Source organism: Panthera uncia, assembly GCF_023721935.1.
Source record: "Panthera uncia isolate 11264 chromosome C1 unlocalized genomic scaffold, Puncia_PCG_1.0 HiC_scaffold_3, whole genome shotgun sequence".
Lineage (NCBI taxonomy): Eukaryota > Metazoa > Chordata > Mammalia > Carnivora > Felidae > Panthera > Panthera uncia.
The window spans coordinates 1,894,643-1,913,285 of NW_026057584.1; the positions used below are offsets into that span (position 1 = coordinate 1,894,643).

At 55.8% G+C, this 18,643-nt stretch overlaps 1 long non-coding RNA gene across 1 annotated transcript; it reads left to right on the forward strand.

The window, feature by feature from the left end:
* Positions 1–129: 129 nt before the first annotated feature.
* Positions 130–15,825, forward strand: LOC125911009 (uncharacterized). The gene is made up of 3 exons (XR_007454226.1): positions 130–818; positions 1,004–1,366; positions 14,427–15,825. It is a non-coding gene; the product is annotated as an uncharacterized LOC125911009 (long non-coding RNA).
* Positions 15,826–18,643: the final 2,818 nt, after the last annotated feature.

Genomic DNA, 18,643 nt, shown 5'->3' on the forward strand with positions numbered 1-18,643 from the left:
GTCACAGCCCCCAGAGGCTGCCTCCTGTCTTCTGGTCCCTTGTGGTTCCCTTACCCTCTCCCTGCCCGCACGTTAGTAACTGGTCTCTTTGTTAAGCCCTCCTGGAATTACCCTAATGGACTGTGTCTGCCAGGATCCTGGTACCTCCCTTGGAATTGTGCGCCAGAGCCCAGAAGGAGAAGTCGGAATATGGGTGGGGGGCAGAACTGAGAACTTGACCATCGCGTGGCTCCGGGGGCCGGGGTCAAGCAGATGAAGGGGGAAGCCGTCTCCCTTCCCTGATTGCACGCCTCCCAGACCCGTGCTCACAAGCTGTCCCCGCAGCCTCCTCAGCATAAATTTGCTTTTCTGCTTAAACTATCTCAGGGTCATTCTGTTACGTGCAGCCAAAAGTCCCAACTGATACACCACCAGGCAACATAAAATCTTGTAATTGCTTCAGACTACTTTTAAAACAGAAACAGAATTTTCATTTCCTTCCAGCCATTAACTTTCCCACAAACCCAACACCAAAATGTTGATTACAGGTGCTGTTAGAGGAAAGTCGTCTTTAGCAGAACCAGGTAGGGATGACTCGGGCCACTGGAGAAGGGCTGTCCTGTCACAGAATGCAGGCGTGCCAAGCAGTGAGGGACAGAGACCCTGACGGTGGGTGACAAACCGGGAACAGAGCCAACTACCGGCTTGTGTCTGGACGAGATGCTTCTCGGCTGAATCTCTGGGGCCCACCTGCCTCTACCTTCCGGCACCTTCCAACCACTGGAAAGTCTACGTGCATCCTGGGCCCTGCTGACCTCTCAACTGGCCCACCTTGTGTGGTAGGCAGAGAAGCTGAGCGCTGGCCCCAGAGGGAGGGCAGGACCTCCTGTGAGGCAGCTTGGGTCCAAAGGGCCCATGTCACAATGTGTGACACCCAACTTGGACAGCGAACAGTTTCATACGAAGTGCGATGCATTTGGTTTTGGGTTTTCTCTTGGCCAAACGTTTTTGTTTTTTTTTTCAGGTACACAAAAGACTATCGGGAACGTTGGCTAGCTGGAGTTCCGATTCATGTGAAGATACGACGAACACAGATACTTGTGCACAATCCCGGGGGTCCTGGGCCGTCCCCCGAGAGCTGCGTTTTGATCAGTGTCTCCCTGTGAGGACCGACCGCGAGGGAACGGCTTTCCTCAGTTGCAGCTTGTGTTGGAGGGAGGGTGTCTCCAAAGATATTAGGCGTGTGTATTCATGAGCCACAATCGGTTCAAACATTAAATGGAAACTTCACAAATTCTGTCCCCGCTGATGTGTCCCGGACCAGCTTAGGAATCGGTACAAGCCCTGCCCTGAAGAGACAGGCAGTTGGAGCCAGCAGGGACAGAAGGTAAGGCAACGAGCCGGCAAGTGAGGCCAGGTGTTTAAACACACCTGCACCAGCCGTTCGCGAGTGCCGGGGACAACAGAGGACTGTCCCCCCGGCTTCCCTCCTCCTCTGCTCGCTTTATTTCAGTGCAGCCGTGTGCGATCGTAGCAGACGCTGGATAGTATCTGAAGTAAAACGCACACCCACTTGTCCTCCAGCTGACGGAGGCCACCTGCCGCCTGCCCTCTATCCCCAGCGGTCTCTTGCCCACCCCCCGTGTAATTCTCAGCCACTTCCAACATCTGTTTCCTGCGGGTTCGCTGACGTTAAAATGCCCGTCCGGGGTTCGTGTCAATTGGCCTATCGGCGCGGAAGGCCCTTCGCTCTGCTTATACCGATGGAGCGGGTTCTAGATCACTTTTCTAACAGCGACAGTGGTTATTTAGCTCCCGAATTAGCGCTTGTGGCGATGGCGAGTTACCCGTTTTACTTCGTGGCCTAAGACTGTCCGCGTAGCCTTCATCGGCAGCAGCATCATTCCCCGGGTGGGAATCCTCTGCCCACTGTCTCCGGGCCGCCTTCGTGCTCTGCCCACTGCTGGTGGGCGCCTCGGAAAACAGGGCCGGCCCAGGGCAGGCCTTCCCGACCACCCCGGTAGTGCCCACGCTGGCTGGGACACGGGAGTGTCTGACCTCGGGGTGTGGTCAGCAGGCTCCCTTTGGGCTCCACCCTGCTGCCTTTTCAATGTTTCGTCCCAGGGAAATGTGAACTTGATCTCCGGTGCCCACGGCGGGGACTCCCGTGGGAGACCCGGCCCCAGGCCACGCCTGCGTCTCCACCCCTGTTTTTTGGAAATCCGTCTGATGTTTTGAACGAGATGAGCTCGAGGCAGGCCCCAGCCCACGGGCACTGGGCATGATTCGCATAGGTAGGCTCCTGAGCTGCTGTCTGATCTAGACCCCACTCGGGAGGGCGGGCGCCCAGAGCCTGCCGTCTCCCGCTCCTGCTTGGGGACAGGGTGACCAGTAGGGTGGACCGCAGTGTGGACACAGCTGGGACTCCGACCGCCACCCCAGAGTCCAGTGGAACTGGGACCCTGGGGCTGGGGATCCCCTCACGCAAGGCCGGTGAGAGGCTGGGTCAGACGCTTAGCGGGGTCCCACGGAGCCGGGCTCGGCTGGGCCTCGGGCGGGACGGCTACGCGTGCGTTTTGTTCTTTCTCAGGCTAACCCCTCTCAGAGCCGAAGTCCGGCCACCTGGGCTCGCGCTTCTGAGTCACTTCCTGACGTCCTTGTCGCCCTGTAGCACTCTCAGCAGGCTCTTCTCATCTCTGTAGGCACGAACGATTTTCCCATTTGTGCTTTGCTGCGTTCGTCGGGCTGACATTTTTGTCGTTTTATTTCTAAGTGTGCAATTCGGTGGTTTTTAGTATATTCACAGATACGTGCAGCCGTCACCGTGGTGAGTTTTAAAACCTCTCGTTTACCCAGGAGGAAACCCCGGCCCTTAGCACTCACGCTCGGTATTCCCCCCGCCCCCACCCCGAGTCACGGCTGATCCACTTTGTGTCTGTGCACTTTTGCCTGTTCTGGACCTTTCCTTCGTGTCTTCTTCTCTCACCGAGCGTGTGTTTAAGGTCCATCCAGGCTGTAGCAGGTGTCAGCACGTCTTCCCTCTTCGTGGCCGAATAACGCCCTGTGGGGGATAAGCTTAGGAACCCCCCGGGCTTCCACCAGTGGGTTAACAAGTCACAAAGAAATACGAAGTCAATGTAATGCGCACACCCGAGTTTGGGTAAACCAGGTTGGCACTGCAAGAAAAGGGGGGTGCGAAGACACCCCGAGAGTAGGGAGGGGGTGCTGAGCCCCCAAAAATAGGGAGAGAGAGGCCAAGACCTGAGAGATAAATGGCACAAAGGTGCCCAATACACAGGAATAACAAGATTAGATATTCAGGGTGAAAGCACCCCAAATTTAGTACTATAGCAGAAAGCTGCTTTCATAGGAGAATAGGGCCAGGTTCGGTAAATCGGTGAATTGGACTTTGGACCGTTGTGCTTTAGGCAAAGCAGCCCTGAGCGGAGGTGGTTAACAAAAGAAAAGATGTCTTGTCAACCCTGCCCTAGGCCGGCAAAGACAAACAGGCACGGCGCCTCCTGTCCGCTGTTAACAACCATCTACCCATCTGCCCGGCGCCTGGATTTTGTTTTATGTTGACCCAAGCCCCAAACGCTGTATGTCTTCGAAATCCCCCTTCCCCCCTCACACCCACAAGTTAACGTTCCTGGTTTCTTTGTCTCTTTGTACACGCCCATCGCGTTTGCAAGCCTTCTGATCTGAATAAAGACGGGGCAAGGACCCTTATTCCGGGCTCTTGTCTTTTTCCCGAACAGTAGCCATCTCTCAGTAGCCATCTCTCGTCTGAATCCTGCGTCCGCTCTTTTGCTGGCCAAAAGAGAACTTTGGACTTAGAGTCTACGACACGCCCCTCTGTGTGGCTGTGCCACGTGTGGCTCTCACGGGCATCAGTTGATGGGCGTCGGGGGTCGGTTCCACCTGTTGATCTGAGTGTCCTTGCACAACTGTTCGCGTGGCCGCGTGTTTTCACTTCTGTCGAGCGTCTACCCAGGAGTGGTCGCTGCGCCACGCGGTAGCTCTGATTCACCGAGGGGCTGACGGGCGTCACAGCGGCTGCTCCGGTCGCATTCCCACCTGCAGAGCGCCAGCCTCCCGGCGCTGCCGTCATCACCAACACGCCCTTTCCTTTACAACCCTTGGTGTTATTGTGAGGTTGGTGGTGGTGCCGCCTCTTTTCCTTTCCGATTTTAGTAGTTTGGAGTCTCCTCTCTTTTCTCCTTGGTCAGGCTGGCTAACGGGTGGTCGCTTTATTGAACTTTCCAAGGAACCGGCTTTGGTTTCGTGGATTCTTCTGCATTTTTTTTTTTTTTCATTCTCTCTTTCATTAACTTCCATTCTAATTTCTACGAGCTCTTTCCCTCAGCTTCCTTGACATTTATTGTGCTTTCTTTTTCCGGTGTCGTCAGATGGCAAGTCAGAAAGACTTGAGGTAGGTCTCTTCCTTTTTTACGATTTTATTTTATTTTATTTTTAAGTTTATTTTGAGAGAGAGCACAAGCAGGGGAGGGGCAGAGAGAGAGGGAGAGAGAATCCCAAGCAGGCTCAGCACTGTCAGCGCAGAGCCCAGCTCCAGGCTTGAACTGATGAACCGTGAGATCACGACCTGAGCCGAGATCAAGAGTCAGACGCTTAACGGACTGAGCCACCCAGGCGTCCTGAGATAGTGCTTTTTTAACGCAGTCACTTAGCGCATGAGTGTCCTTCTAGCAACGCTTAGCCACACCATGCACGTGCGGGCCTGTTGGGTCTCGTTTTTGTTTTATCTCGAAGTATTCGGAGGCTTACTTTCTGATTTATCCTTGGACTCCTTAGTTATTTACTATTTAGGGCGTGTCGTCTAACACGTCGCTTCGAGCTTCCCGGTTTGGTTACCATTTCGTGTCGGTCACAGAACACAGCGCTGTTTCCGTCCTTTCTCACGATGGAGGTTTATTTGCGGCCAGCACGTGGTCTGTGCCAGAGAACGTTCCGTGTGTGCTCCCGAAAGGTGTCTCCTGTGGTTGGTGGGGCGCCCCGTGGAAGGCTGGCAGGTTTTCTGTGTGTTTGGGTCTATTTCCCGGTGATCGTGTCCTGGCCACATCTGTTGTGGGCCGCGGGGGGTGTTGAAGGCTCCCGCCGTGGTTGTCGAAAGGTCTCTTGCACTCCCATTCCTGCCCCTTTTGCTCCACGGATCCTGGAGATGTGCTGGTGGCTGCTCTGTAATTGGCTCTTCCTCGCGGACGGTCGCACAGCGTCCCGCTGACCCCCAGCAGTATATTTGGCCCAAGTCTATTGTGTTTGCCACCGGGGCGGCCACTCCAGCCTTCCCGCGTCTGCCTCTGAGTGATGCACCCGTTTCCGTCATTTTACTCTCGACGCATTTGCATCTCGGCTCTGCATTGTGTCTCGAAAGTGGCCGTGTTCCCAGGTCGGCATCTCACCCCCGTTCACCGAGGGGGTCACAGGAGCTTGGAGGCACCCCTGCCCTGCCACCTGGGTGTCTTGCCTGACTCTGAGTCCCGCACTTTGACAGCTCCTACGTCACCTGCTGGTCTGCCGACGGCTGGGGCGAGTTTGAAGCCCCGGGTCCCTTGTGCACGTTTTCTCATCTGGTTTTCACGCTGCTCGGTGCACTAGGCCTGCTGCCTGCCTTTCCAGAAGCACAAGCTGAGGTTCGTGGACGCAGGATGCTCTGCTTGGGGTTCTACAGCCAGTGGGGAGCGGGGGGCCCGGCTCCAGGCCCCCGCCGCCTGGGCGCTGCCCCGCTGGGCCAGGCCCGCATCACAGCGACAAGACGGCTCAGCACCGGGAGTTTTACTCCCAGGGGCACACACTGTGGCAGAGCGCACCCTCCCGGACCCCTGTCCCCACACAGACGCTCAGCCCGGCCGTGGCCCGGACGCCCCAGTCTCTGGCATCTCTCCGTCCCACGGCGGTAGGAGGTGGGGGAGGTCGGGCGCCGGCTCCTCTGGGCTTCTGGGTCCCTGTGCCTCTTCTTTCCGTGGCCCAGCGGCCAGAGTCATTGACACGGCAGCGCCCTCCACAGGGTGCAGGGGTGGGGCTCGGTGGGTGCCCAGGGAAGGGGAGCCGGACACCGGGGTGCTGGCCACGTCCCCTGTGCCTGGGCTGCCAGGAGCGAGCACTGGATGCAGCAGTTTTGAAGGGACTTTCTTCTGATTTGACGAAGAAACACAGTGGTTTCTTTTCTGTTTCCCGCGCGGTGACAGGCCGCTCACGCAGCGCGCACTCGGCCGGAGGGAGGGGCGGCTGCTCGGCCTGGCGGTGGCTTCACAGCCTGGCTGGGCAGGTGGCGCACCATGGTCTTAGAACCCCCCCCCCCCCCCCCCCGGGCGGCGCCCCCCCCTCCCCCCCCCCCCCCCCCCCCCCCCCCCGTGGACTGTGCTCCAGCTTAGCACCCCTCCCCTTTCGACACTGCTGTCTACATGGGAGCCAGGGTTCTCTAGCCTCCAGCATCCTCCGATGACCCTGCTGTGTGGCCACCACCTCCAGGGGGCGTGGGGCCCTGAGTGGGGCCGGGCAGCCAGCCGGGAAGAGGCGGGAAGGGGCTGAGCTCCCAGCTGACTGGTTGCCCTGGCGAACTGGGCGGGGAACGTGGTGGGTGGGGGGGATGCCCGTCCACCTGGGACACTGGCTCAGGGCTGGCGGCCAGACACGACCTGCCCCACGGGGAGCCGCTTTGGCCAGTTGTCATGCCCGGGTGGCCTGCACCCCAGAGAGGGCGGGGCCCCGTCCCCCGAGCCCTGGGCCTGTGGGCTGCTGGTCCCACAGAGATGCCCTCAGGAGGGATTTGCACGCCACGCTGAGGGCGCGGCAGTCCCCTGCCTGTGTCCTCTGGGTCCTGCATGCGTCACACCTGTGTCGCACATGAACCCACAGCCTGGGAGAGGAGGGACCTAGCGATCTTCTCATCTGTCCACCTCTGTTTTAGCCAAGAAAACTAGGACTCGGAGCATGGTCTCATGAGGAGGTGCCACGCGGGAGGGGAGCCGAAGTCTGGTCACCGGGCATGCTGGTGGTTCTGGGTGTCAGGGGACAGCAGGTGCTGCTCAGGTCCACGAGCACAGTCAGCGCCTCCACAGGTGGACATCTCCGCTGGCCCTTGTTGCGATCAGCCTCTCTCTGTCCCTCAGCTCTGCCCAGAGCCGTGTGGCCTCGACCCTGCTCCCTGCTAATGCAGGTTGCGGGGCGGGGGTGTCTCAGGCTTCCAGAACAGCAGCCCCCCCTCCCCCCACACACACGCTGCCCTGTCCTCCTCCGGTTAGCCCTGAGCTTTGCGGACATCCCGCGGGTACCAGGGAGTTCTCTGGCCCTGGAGTCCCCTCTCACCTGCTGGGAAACGCCAGGGCCTCGGTCCCTGGGGAGCCACTCTCCAACGATGCACCCGAGGTCCAAAGACTCACAGACGACTTCCTTTCCAGTTACAAAATATCTCACACACACACGACTGAGGACGGTAGTGACCCTCACCTGTGTGCCCACACCCAAATCAGCCAGACTGGCAGCGGAGGGTCTCCAAGATGTGTCCTGGCCTTCTCGGGGTCGTGGGGTGATGGGGCAGAGCGACCACAGGAGCGTCCCCTCCCAGCATGTACGGCCTGCAGGGCCAGGCGTCAGGTGGGATGCGGGGCTCCCCGTAGCTGGGCACGGTCACCCTCACGGACCACGGGGAATTGGGGCTGCGTGCTGCCCGCCTCCCGACCCGATGCTTCAGAGAACTGGGAGCTGCCGCCGTCCGCGAGCGTGGCCTTCCCTCTCGCGTCTGCTGGTTTGTTGCTGCCCGCTTGGCCGTTGCGGGAGAACGCTGGCATTGGCTCCCAGAAGTTCACTCTGGGCTGGTGGCACTTACCCCCACCCCCCCACCCCGGGGGGCTGGCTTCAGGGAAGTCGGACCTGCCTGGTCGTGATTAATGGACACAGATCTGCCCCGGAGAAGCTAACGTAACAAGAGCCGTAGGCCTCTGCTTCTGCGCTCCTGCCTCGGCTGCGGGCGCACGCGTGTGTTTCTGTTGGCTGCGGCCCAGATACCATTGAGAGGTGGAAAACAATCTGGAAATCTGAACAGTGTTGAACAAGGAAAGAAAATGCTCTGTCGACCCAAACAAACAGAGATACGGTCTCTCCGCCGCCGGCCCCCCGACGTGATGCTCCGCTGGGCCTGGGAGGAAAACAATGAGACGCTGAAGGAGAAACACGTGAAAACACGCAGCCTGTGAAGACAGAACAGAGTGCATCCGTCCCTCGGCCGCAGCCCCGGACAGACCCTGGGACCCCGGGACAGGCCCCCCCGGGAAGAGGGACCTGGCGAGCGGGGCAGGGCTCTCCCGGGGCTCCGGGCCCCGCCCAGGCGGCCTCTCTGTCTGCTCTGTGGACAGCACGGGCGTCCGGGTGTGACGTGAACGCCTCTCCACGTGTCACCCACTTCCCTGTCACGGATATGTGAGTGATCTTCCCGCAAGGATGCGCTGCGCCGGGCACAGATGGGCCTGGGACACGGCGGTGGGGGGGCCCGGGGGCTGTCACACGGAGGTGAGAGGGTCGGGGAGCCCGAGGGGCAGCGCCGGGGTCTCCGGGCGGAGCCTGGTCGTGGAGCATGAGGACCAGGTTGTAACTCCACCTGAGGCAGCAGAACTGCTGGCACCCTGCCCTTGGAGGCCGTGTTCCGGCAGGTTCCACATCCGGTTGCATGGGGGTCATGTGAAAAGCACCGGGGCCGACACTCTTGGTCCTTCTGGAAGGAGGGAGCACAGAGCCAGGTTCCAGACGTGCTCTCTTCTTGGTGAGGGCGCCGGGGACCCACCATGGGCAGCGGGGGGACGTGCGCACACAGGCAGTCGCCTCCCCCTCAGAGTCTCGGGCGTGGGCCAGGGGACCCTGACGGTGCCCCCATGCCAGGGCCGTGAGGCGTGCGCTCTGGGCGGGCTGGGGGGAGGAGGGCTTCCGAGGACGTCCCCCCACTGCCGTGCAGGGACCGCCCCCCCTTGCGCTGTCCTGACAAATGGTCGTGTGGCGAAGGTGCCGCGTGAGGTGCTGACGAGGAACGGCTTTTGGAAGGATTGGGATTTGCGGGTCCAGGGCAAGGCCCGAAAGAGCTCTGCTGTTCCTCCGAGCCCTGCGGCTGTGCCAGGGGCCCACGGCCCCCCGGGGTGACCGAGGCCCAGGGGACAACGGACGAAGCGATGGGAACTCACGGCCGTTCACCCAGCTCCTGGCTCAGCGTCAGGCGTGTGGCCCCCCCGGGGCCGAAAACCGCATGGCCCGGGGAGGGTGAGGAGCCAGAGGGCCGCCCTCCTCTCTGCAGCCTGCCCCCCACCACCCCCGGCTCTGCCTCGAGGGCTCCACTCGTTCTCAGGTCCTGGGCAAGACCGCAGCTCAGTTGTGTCCCTTCTATCTTACAGAAAACTTAACCTTTTTACCCAATTTTGGAGGACAGGATTCTAAAGGGGCCCCGACATTTCCCCGCGTGGGGCACCTGCCTGGGACCCTTTTCCCCGTGCAATGGGGTGTGGGCACATCTGTGGATGCTTCACACGGCCAAGAGGACTTCGTGAGTATAATTCAGGCTGCGGGCCAGTGCACTTGGACGTCAACCAAAGGGAGGTCGTTTGGGTGGGCCCCGCCCAGTCGCTGGAGCCTTTTACGTCTGAGCAGGGAGGTCCGATCAGAGAGCGCGTATGGTCCTGCCGGCCTGCAGACGGTCGCGTGATGCCGCCGGCCCGAGGGCCACCAAGCAGGGAGGTGCAGGCAGCCTCCACAGGTCAACAGAACGAGATGGTTCTTCCCCAGAACTGCCCGCAGGGGACACAGCCTGATCACGCATCGGTTCCGGCTTCGTGAGACCCCGAGCAGAGAACCCGGTCACGCCGTGCTGACTCCTGCCCCACAGAACCGTGGGCCAGTGAAGCAAGTGTTGGCCGAGCTACTAAATTGTGATTCTTTACTACGCAGCAACAGGTAATCATACAAAAAGCAGCACAAACGCATGGTTGCAAAGTTAGCAAAACCAGACGGCAAAAAGAAGGGAATGAAAACCACTGATGGTGAGTCCGCCCAGACGGGCCTCTGGCTAACGTGGCTGAGCAGCCTTTCATGTATTTTCTCTCTCTCTCTTGCACATTTACCAGCTGTATCGGGCTGTGGTTGACCTACACCACGTTTTAATGTTTTTAAATCATGGTACAGTTCGTCAGATGGACGTGTGCTTGCTCCCACGAAGCCTGCCCCTCAGTCAGGATATTGAACCTATCCTACTCCCCGGAGTCCCTCATGCTCCTCTGAGGCCCCTTCCGCCCACGCCCGCCCATCCCCACCACCCCCAGGTGCGTGATGACACCGTTCTGTCACTGTGCAATGCAGCAGTCCCCCCCCTTAACTGTGGTCTCAGTGACTGGCGCTCAGCCGTGGTCCCGGAGCAGATGATCCTGCATCACAAGCCCTCATCACTGGCCCACCTCACCGTGTGGGCGTTCCATCACCTCCCAGCCTCCCAGGAGGAGGGGCGAGTGCAGGGCAAGAAGACATTTCGAGAAGAGGGAGACCACGTTCACGTACCTTTAATTGTAGTGCATGGTTATAATTGCCCTATTATTAGTTATTGCTAATTTCGTGCTGTGCCTGAGTTTAAAGTACACTTCACCGCAGGTGCATATGTGGAAGAGAAGAGTCTCTGGAGGGTTTGGTGCTGTCCCTGGCTTCGGGCATCTGCTGGGGGACTTGGAAGCATCCCCTGCAGATAAGGGTGGGGGGCGCTTCTGTGCCGTCACGTCCAAGAACCGTGTGTCGGTGGAATCATGCGGTCTGTGCTCCTTGGTTTGGTGTTTTGATCTCCGTGTTTCCTCACGCTGCCTTCAAATTCAGTAAGTTCAAGTTCATCTGCAAGATCGGACCTTCTGTTGATCCCATCCAGCCACTTTCCATATGAGACTCACAGTTCTTGTCTCTGGGCCTCTGATCTGGGTCCTTCTGGCCTTTCTCCACCCTGTTTAAGGTGCGTGTCTCCCCCTCCCTCCTGGAACGCACGGGGTCAAGTTGTGACGAGGGCCGCAATGTCCTGTCTACCAACACATTCACCTGCGTCACGTCACCCTGTTTCAATCAACTTGTCCTAATGGGTCACACTTCCCTGCTTCGTGGCACGCCTGGTGGCACTTCACTGGATCCGGACGTTGTGTGCTTTACCTCGTCGGGGGCCACGGAGTTTCGTAGTCACGTGACTACTGGTTTCCTCAGACGCGTGTCCTGCTCAGCATTCCCTGTCCTGGGTCTGTCTTATCTAGCTCCCCACACTCCAGCCCCTTGTCCCTGGGCGGTGAGCGGGCACCGGGGGCGGAGGGCTCAGCTGGGCTTTGTTCCCATCCTGCGGCATAATGTCCTTCATTTCCTCATGGCCAGCGTCTCCAAGAGAGCCCTTTCCTGTTTTGTCCGGTGTTTTCTTGGTTCAGACCAGAGGGTAACTCTAGTTCCTGTTATTCCATCTCAGCCAGATGTAGAAATATTGGCATATATTTTGAAAAAGAAACAAGCCAGACCCGGTGTTTTGAATCCTGGTCACCATGCCTGGAAATAGTCAGTGGGGTTCGGGCTATCTCCCTGCAGAAGGCCCGGGGAGGTTGGCTGCAGGAGATCGAGCCCCACCCCGTGCCCTCGGGGTCACTGCTGGGCTCAGGTCCCCGTCGGATGTGCCCATGGGCCCATCTCGTCTGTGGGAACCCCCAAAGTGAGCTCTGGGGAGCCGGGTCCTGAGACGCTGACCGGGGTCAGAGTGGGGCAGGGGGACCCTGGGTGAGGACGGGCTGCCCGTGGAGGAAAACTCACACGCGAGCAGGAGATCCTTGTCGGGACCTGGTTCCCGGGGCCGAGGTGGGGCGGCAGCCGCGTCCACAGGGCCGGCCTCCCGGAGCCGACACGCTCACACCGTGAGTGTTGAAGGAAACCACGACCTGTCGTCACGGTGTTCCCCAAACTTTTTTAACTTAAATTTAGTGAGTTGAACCTATTGGTCTCCTAACTAGAGGGAATCCATCTGTCCGTCCACACCCAAGTTCCTGTTCGGGGCCCTGAGAGCCGACCGCACCCACACCCCGTCCTCCGGTCCAGGACCCGGGAAGGGACAGGGCGCTCGGAAATTCTCTGCCACGGAAGCTCCGCGTACACATCGCTGTCCCAGGGATGTCAGTCCTGTCCAGCGTCAACCTGAGCGATGGTCCCCCAACCGCAGCAGTGACACCAAACGGGAGGAAATTGCTTTCTGCGAGAGAGCCCAAATATCGCAGTTTCTGGATCAATAGAAGAGACGTGTTGAATAGAGTGACAGGAACGTTCGATTTGCTCCGTCTAGAAATCACATGAGATGGGAGCCATTTACTAATAAGATTCACATGTGTGGAACGAACACATAAAACACTACCCTGAAATTATAATCTTACCAGGTCTCTAAAACATGGCATAAACACTTAGTAACAGCAATAAAACCAAAGGAGGAAAAAAGTTGAATTTATTTTAGAAGACAAAAATCTGGCTGTGTGTCTGGGTTATTTTAGTGAATTTATTGGCAATAATAAAGATAGTGTAATTACAGTACTTATAAATAGGATAAAATGTAGGAATCTCATGCAAGAGTTATTTAAATACTCCACAGTTGTAGAACATTATCTAAAAATTATAATCTGAGAGGTTTGAGACATTGATTAATCACTTCATGGCAGTAAAACTAAGAGAAAAACCAGAATTAACTTTAGCAGAGAGGAAAGTGTCTTGCTGTGATTTTGGGTCTTTAGAAGCCTCCTTGGAGGATGGGGACAACTTGGAGGCAAGTCACTTCTGCTTTGAGGCTGCGTGGACAGTGCTTGGTGTAGACACATCTCTGGGCACGTCAATGGGCATATGCATGTCGGGGAGTCCTGGGGTAGGGCCCCAGGCCCCTAGGCAGTTTCTTCCTCCTGTTCTGGAATCTGGGGAAGGACCGACCCTCTGCTGTGAGGCCAGGGTGAGGGAAGGAGGGAGCCCAGGTCGGCGACACCTTGTTCCATGGGCAGGCTGGATCGAAAGAGTTCTGTCTCCCGCTTCTGACTGTGATTTTCTGCTGTGGCGAAGCGTTCCCAGGGCGGTGACTTCCCCGCGTGATCTTTAAGGGCATGGACTGTTCTGGCGCTTCCATTAATCCCGCACACATTTGGGTGTTTTCTTTATGTTTAACTCACCGCATCAATGTGTCCTTGGAACCCCTTTGGGTCACCGTCCAGAGGGCCCCCTGAGACCCGCTCTCTCTCCGTGTTCCCGAGCTTCTTTCTGCTGACGAACTAGGTCACCAGGCCCCCCTGCGTGCCAAAGCTCGGTCAGGAGCTCGGTCGGGGGCTCCCCGTTGTGGAAAATGCCCGTTTTCAAAAAAATCTTTATTGCAGGGGCGTCTGGGTGGCTCAGTCGGTTAAGCGGCCGACTTCGGCTCAGGTCGTGATCTCACGGTTCATGAGTTCTAGTCCCGCGTCGGGCTCTGTGCTGACAGCTCGAGCCTGGAGCCTGCTTCGGATTCTGTGTCTCCCTCTCTCTCTGTCCCTCCCCAGCTCGAGCTCTGCTTCTCTCTCTCTCTCTCTCTCTCTCAAAAATAAATAAACATTAAAAATGTAAAATAAAATAAAATCTCTATTGTGAAGTTCACCCTTTTGAAGTGAGCAATCTGATGGTTTTTAGTCATTTGACTGTGTGGCACAACTGTGGCCATAAACAAGTTGGAGGTTCTGTTCGTCACCCACTAAGATCCCTTCAGGGCTGAAGTTTGGGTGAGTTGACAGCCTGTCCTTCACTTTCTTTTTGATTCTGGAGCCCCTGTCTCCTGCCCCAGGAGACCCTGGCACCCTCTCTGGGGCCACCACAGGCAGCCCCGTGGCGAAGTTTCGGGAGCGTCCCCAGGAGGGTGTCCTGCACCATGAAGCTGCTGCTGGGACAGGGGCCACTGGCGGGCTGACCCCGAGAGCCCGGAGCGGGAAGGGCGGAGTTTGCTGGAACCTAGTTTGAGAAACACTGACGGGGAGACTCGAGTCCAGTGTCCCCAGCTGAACGCCCTCCCGCATCCTGCCTCCCTCGCTCCACCACCCTCACGTGCCACCTTTCGCCCGTGTGGCCCTGCCCTCCGCCTCCAGGAGGCGCGTGGTCAGCACTGGCTTTGTGCCACATACTCTCAGAGCCCGGACACGAGGCACAGAGCAAAATGTAACAGGACCCCCCTGTCCTCCCGTAGACGTGACACAGTCCAGTTGTTGGGACTTTGCTTTGGCTCCTGAACAGCTGCCCCTTCTTGGGAAAGGAGGTGGCGGTTTTCAGGGCCGCGGTGTGTGAGACGGCCGCTGCTGAGACTTGGCCTGTTCACGCTGGTTAGCGACCTGCACCGACCCCTGGCCTCTCCTGTGTCACCCGTCACTCGGCCCCCCTGGACGCATGTTCATTCTTCACAGGTGTCTCCAGTGGAGGAAATACAGCTCCTGGCAATGTCCCGCCAGTGTCGTGGGGGCTCCGGGTTCGCGGACGTCCATCTCTGTCTCCCCTGCACCGTGACCAGATCTCAGAGCAGCCTGGCTCAAGTTCAGTCGAGGAGAGTGTCTTTGCCAGTGGGTGTGGGGCGTGAGTGTATGTGTCATGGGAGCAGAGACTCCCCTGGGTTCCTGGCCCCCCAAGAGGAGGGACAGGGCATTTCAAACAGTGCTTATTTTATTTAAAGCAGGAAAGAAACATGACGTTTTATGCAACTCCAGGATCTTGGAACTGCCATATTTATGACGCAAGGAACCAGCAAACAAGGCTGCCTGGGGCTCATTTGGCTGTATATTTGGTAGCACATGAGCTGTTTGGGCACAGAATCCAGGACACCGGGCACCAGTGGGGACATCAAGTCTGTACCCCGGGCCGCTGTGTTGAGGAGGCAAACACTCCCCCCTTTGCCTGAAGGTTGGGCCACCGTCAGACTGGCGGCTGCTGGCTGTCCCCACCCTGGGCGGCTGCTGTCTCAGGCTCGGCCTGCCTCCAGCCGTCCGACAGCCTCTCCCAGCTCGCTGGGGACCCCTGTGCACCTTCCCCCTGACAGCACTGCGCCCTCTCTGTGCTGTGTCACACCCTCACCCACCAGCTACGCATCTGGACAGAAGACACACGAAACCAGCGCCGTGGCAGTTGACGTCCTGTTCCACGAGCACCTGTCTTTCTCCTTCCATATTCTGGGCTCCTTGCCTTTGAGTAGGACCCGGCTGACAACATCCACACTTACTTACTGACAGACAGGCCTCCTCCGGCCGGAACGTGCCGGCCTCAGGGGATGCATGTCGACGTGCATCCCGGAGCCGCCCATGGGGTCTGGCGCACAGTAGGCACACGACACAGACTTGCTGGATGGCTGATGGCTCCGTGATCTCTCAAGATGGTGGGAAGCGCTGTGACCACTTACTGAGCGTGCTGCTGTGTTCCAGCATCTCGACTGTGGCAGATGACCCTCGAGCAATGCAGTTTGAACTGCTTGTGTCCACTTACCCGTGGCTTTTTTACAGTACACACTAAATGCATTTTCTCTCCCCTGTGACTTCCTTAAAAACGTTTTCTTTTCTCTGGCTGACTGTGTTGTGAGAATACAGTATACAAGGCATACAGTGTACAAAATACGGATCAATCAGCTGCTTATGGCATCAGTAAGGCTTCTGGTCAATGGTAGGCTACTTGTAGTTAAAGTTTGGGGAATTAAAAGTTCTCTGTGGTCAACCGTGAGGGGTAGGCACCCCTCACCCCTGTGTTGTTCAAGGTCAACTGTGCTTTGTCACCGTCATGAGGGAAGACTCTCTGTGCTTCTCTGAAACTCTTATTTAAGTATTGCCCTGCTCTGCTGTCAGCTGGTCCTGTCACGTATGCGCCTCTGTGACCCGGGTCATGGGGGGCGGCGAGGAAAGAATGAGGTGCCTCTTCTCAGAAGGTGTTGGCAACAGAAGGGATGAAATCCGTGTCCCCTAAAGTTGCAACACAGCAGCAGGAGAAGTGTGGGAAGGGGCCGGGACTCTTGAGGGCCACCCCAGAGAGGGGCAGGAGGCAAGGGCAGTGACTGCCCTTGCTGGGAGGCCGCTGCCTGAGGCTCTGACCACCCCCCTGCACAACCATGCCAGCCACTGACAGGAGGGACGAGGCCCAGGGGCCTTTCCAATGCTTTCCTGGTCCTCTTTCATTTGATGTTTAGTGAAACCTTGTTCATTCTTACTTAAAAGTTACTAAGATTTTTTTTTTCTCTTTTCTCACCATCTTTGATGACTTCTCTCCAGATGAAATTCATTTCCAAAAGTGCATTTGTTTTCATTCCCCCCCTCCCCCATTTGTTTCATATCCAAGAAATATTCACTCTTTGGCTAGTGTATAGAGATTATTAAGGCAATGCCATGGCTTCCAGAAGCACATATATTAGCAGGGGGACAACCTCTCTGCATTAACACATGGTAAATCCCATGTAGATTGCCTTCTCCTTCCTGCCCACTGTAACCCCCTGAGGCCCATGTAACCCTTGGGTGCAGATACATTTGGTGAAGGAGTGAATAAGAGCCAGTTAGGGGCACATACCATATGCCAAGTGCTACGCCTTGTGGTGTTTGTACTTTACCGTATTAGATTCTCGCAGCCACCCCAAGGCAGTAACACCATGCAACAGGGACTGCCATGGGAGCACTGACAGGTGACCACGTGGAAGGACATTTCAAGAAGAGGAGCAGAGAGAAGACATTTGAGCAAGAACTTGAAGGGTGTGAAAGCAGGATCTGGGGAAGGGATGAAAGTCAACCAGAGTCACCAGCAGGGTTAGATGCCCCATCAAGTGACTGACACGTTCACCATGATATCATTTCCTCCCCTCTGTCCCAGGAGGGCTTCCAGATCATTGATGGGCTGGACCACCCAGAGAAAGGACCTGAGCTCCTGAGAGTATAGGGTAGGACTGAAGCATATATGACTAATTACACTCAAGTTAAGAATGAGACCTGGGGGCGCCTGGGTGGCTCAGTCAGTTAAGCATCCAACTTCGGCTTGGGTCATGATCCCATGGTCAGTGAGTTCTAGCCCCACATCGAGCTCTGCTGACAGCTGGGACCCTGAAGCCTGCTTCTTATTCTGTGTCTCCCTCTCTCCCTGACCCTCCCTTGCTCACATACACACACTCTCTCTCTGTCAAGAATAAATAAACACTAAAACATTTTTAAAAATGAAAAAAAAAAAAAAAAAAAGAATGACACCTGGATGCTTTTTGGTACCATTTAAGAGAGGAAGTCAGCATCAACCTTGAGAACTGTTTGAATTTCTAGAACCTATGGGTTTGTCAAAATATGATCTTTTAAACACACTTCTGTTTCCTTGAAGGCTAGAGAACATTCTCAAAACATTAAGGGCCCCCGACCTTGCATCTTGAACAGTAGGCAGAAGGAGGGGGTGGATTGGTGCTGGGTGCTAAGTGGCTAAAGCTGCTGGACAAGTGGCCTGAGTAGAAGGGGGCACCAGCAAGAAATAGCACCACAGCTCTAGAGAGGAGGGCACCACATGTGTCCTCCTTGAAGCCTGTGGGATTAAGACATGGAAGGAGGGAAGGAAGTTCTCACCAAATTGAGACATAGGACTATTTCTATTATATATTTCCTCTTGAGTAAGTTTTGGCAGTTTTTGTCTTTCAAGGACTTTCCCCATGTCCTCCGAGGTATCAAATATATTGGCAGAAAGTTGCTCATAGTATTCATTTCAATATCTGTAGAGTCTGTAGTGATGTCTCCCCATTCATTCCTTATGTATACAACTCGTGACTTCCCCTTTTCCACCAGATAATCTCGATAGTTGTTTACCATGTTTATTTATATTTTCATAGAATCAACTTTTTAAAAAAAATATTTATTTATTTTTGGGAGAGTGCAAGAGGAGGAGGGGCAAAGAGAGGGGAACAGAGGATCTGAAGCAGGCTCTGCGGTGAGAGTCTGATAGCAGTGAGCCTGATGTAGGGCTCAAATCACAAACCACGAGATCATGACCTGAGCCGAAGTTGGATGCTCAACCAACTGAGACACTCAGGTGCCCCAGAATCAACTTTTTGATTTATTTATTGCCTCAATTTTTATGTTTTTGGTGATTGCATGGATGCCTGATTTTATTTTTAATTCCTTTTTTATGCTTCCTGAGAGATTAGTTTTGCTATTTTTGATGATCTTCAGAATGGAAGTTTTGATCATTAATTGATCATTCTTCATGCATTTAATGCTACAGATTTCCCTCTAAGTGAAGCATTAGGTGTGCTCTATAAATGTTGATGTTTTATGTTTTCATTTTTATCCAGTTCATGATATTTTCTAATTTTACTTGTGATTTTTTTTCTTTGACCCAATGTTTATTTAAAAGTCCGTGTTCACTTCCTAATATTTGGAGATTTTTAAGATTCTGTGGGGAGGGTGTAGGATTCTGGTCTAAGTTCGTTGTGATCAGAAATCATACTTGCATGATTTGAATAGTTTTTAAAATATTGGGAAATTTTAATGATCTCTCTAGATAAATATTCCATGTACAGTAAAAACAATACGTATTCTGCTTTCATTGGGTGGACTGTTCTGTAAGTGTCAAATAGGTAATATTGGTTTATATATTTACTCAGGCCTTTTTATCCTTACTGATTTTCAGT